Source organism: Myotis brandtii, unplaced genomic scaffold, assembly GCF_000412655.1.
Source record: "Myotis brandtii unplaced genomic scaffold, ASM41265v1 scaffold1031, whole genome shotgun sequence".
Taxonomy (NCBI): Eukaryota; Metazoa; Chordata; class Mammalia; order Chiroptera; family Vespertilionidae; genus Myotis; species Myotis brandtii.
In genome coordinates this window covers 1-2,713 of record NW_005353465.1, presented here as the reverse complement: position 1 = coordinate 2,713, position 2,713 = coordinate 1, and positions in this window count along the sequence as shown.

The window sequence follows — 2,713 nt, the reverse complement described above, 5'->3', positions numbered from 1 at the left end:
GAAACATCGACCAGCTGCCTCCTGCACATCTCCTACTGGGGATGTGCCCGCAACCCAGGTACGTGCCCTTGACCGGAATCAAACCTGGGACCTTTCAGTCCGCAGGCCGATGCTCTATCCACTGAGCCAAACCGGTTTCGGCTATCTTTATCTTGTTTGGGAAGCTTTTTATCTGTTCTTTGATTAGGAATGATAGCTTTTCTGGGTAGAGGAATCTTGGTTGTAGATCCTTGCTTTTCATCACTTTGAACATTTTGTGCTAATCTTTTTTGGCTTGCAAGTTTTCCATTGAGAAATTGGCTGACAGTTTTATGGGAGTCCCTTTGTAGGTAACTAATTGCATTTCTTATGCTGCTTTGTAAGATTCTTTCTTTGTTTTTAACCTCTTGCATTTCAATTCTGATGTGTCTTGGTGTGGGCCTCTTTGGGTTCATCTTATTTGGGACTCTCTGCACCTCCTGGACTTGTATGTTTGTTTCCTTTTTCAGGTTAGGAAAGTTTTCCATTATTGTTTTTATAAATAGGTTTTCAATTTCTTGCTTCTCCTTCTGGCACCTCCATAATGTGAATGTTGGCATGCTTAAAGTTTTTGGATCCTCATTTTTCTTCTTCTTCTTTTTTTTTTCTGATTTAATTGGGTGTTTTCTGCTTCCTTATATTCCAAATCACTGATCTGATTCTCTGTTTCATCTACCCCACTCTTGATTCTCTGTAATTTAGTCTTCATTTTAGTTAGTGTATCCTTCATTTCTGACTGTTTCTTCTTTTTGGTTTCCATGTTCTTTTTATGCTGTTGAAATTCTCACTAAGTTCCTGGAATGTGCTTATAACCATTGTTTTGAACTCTGTTTGCTTGCCTCCATCTAATTTAGTTTTATTCTGGAGATTTCTTCTGTTCTCTCATTTGAGACCTGTTTCTTGGTCTCTTCATTTTGGCTGCTTCCCTGTGATTGTTTCTATGTATTGGGTAGAGCTGCTACATATCCTGGACTTGGTAGAGTGGACTTATGTAGTAGGTGTCCTGTAGGGTCCAGTGACATAGCCTCCTTGGTCACCTAAGCTGGGCACTTCAGGTGCGCACCTGTGTGTGCTGTGTGCATTGTCCTGTTGTAGTTGAACCTTGATTGCTGTTGGTGCATCACTGGCCAATAGGCTGTGAAGACTGGCTGAGACTACAGTGGAGGAGCTGCTGTGCAGGGGACAACCCCATGGAGCAGAACTCACTTTAGTGGGGCTTTGGTGTCTCCTGAGTCTTCCCCTTGCGTGTGTTGTTCGTGGAGATGATTGTGTTATAATCCAGTGTGGTCGAAGTTGACCACTAGGTGCACTGGCTCTGTGGCCTTCCAGGAGGTACAAGGTCAGTCACTACCTATGTGATTCTTGGGACCACCTGGCATGAGCTAGAGAAACTGCTTGGGTGGGACAGCAAGTTGGGTGGGGCATGGTCTCAGGGAATCACCAGGGCAGGTTGAATAGTGTTAGCTGCATTGATGAAGACTTAGATATGGTGTCAGCCTGCTCTGTGTGTGTGTGGGGGGGGGGAGGGGAAGGCTTAGCAAAGGAACAATGGCGTCTGCCAGCACTTCTGTCTGGGAGAAAGCTGCCTGAAGCCAGACAGCTCAGTTTCTCCCTTGTGTCCTGGTGCCTTTTGAGCTGTGGCTCTAGTGCTGGAGCTCAGGGCAAATGAGTCCAAGTAAGTCTGTGCTTGGACCCTATAAGAGGAATGTCTGGGACTCCAGGAGCCCTCCATCTCACTCAGCCACTGTCCCTGCTGGTTTTCACAGCCAGAAGTTATGGAGACTTCTTTTTATGGCCTTGGAAACCTGGCCTGGGATTCTTTTGTGGGGTCAGGACCTCTTGCTCCTTAGAGGGAACCTCTGCAGCTGAGATGTCCCTCTCAATTTTTAACCACCACACATGGGTGTAGGACGAGCCCAACTACATCTCCACTCCTCCTACCAGTCTCTATGTGGCTTCTTTTTTATATCCTTAGTTATAGGACTTCTGTTCAACCATTTGTAGAATTCACAGACACATGGATTCAGAAAAAATCTTGTTTCTTTCTTTTTTATTTTTTGTTACTCCTTACCCCTGTTGCGTTTTTTTTCTGTCCATTGAATTTCAGAGAGAGTGAAAGGGACAGGGAGAGACACACAGAGAGAAACATTGATGTGAGAGGGACACATCAATTGGTTGCCTCTCACATGCACGCTAACCAGAGCCAGGGTTCAATCCTGCAACTGAGGTACGTGCCCTTGACTGGAATCGAACCCATGACCCTTCAGTCCATGGGCTAATGCTCTAACCACTGAGTAAAACCAGCTAGGGCCCAAGTAACACTTTTACCCATAAACACGCCATCTTGACCAGAATTGGGTGGTTCCAGTTTTTGATAATTATGAAGAAAATAGCTATAAACATTTATATACAGATTATTTTGGACACATTTTCATTTCTCTTAAGTAGATTTATTGGATCACAAGGGGAGTGTATATTTAACTTTGTAAGAAATTACAAGACTTTATCAAAGTAGTTGTATTTTATACTTTCATCAGAAGTATGAGTTCAACATTCAACAATTTGTATTGTCAGTTTTTAATTTTAGGTATTCTAGTGAGTGTGTGGTTTTATTCTTCATTTTCTTAATGACCAAAAATGTTGAGCATCTTTTCATTTTGCTGTTTCCAAATCTTAGCTATTGTAAATTGTGCTG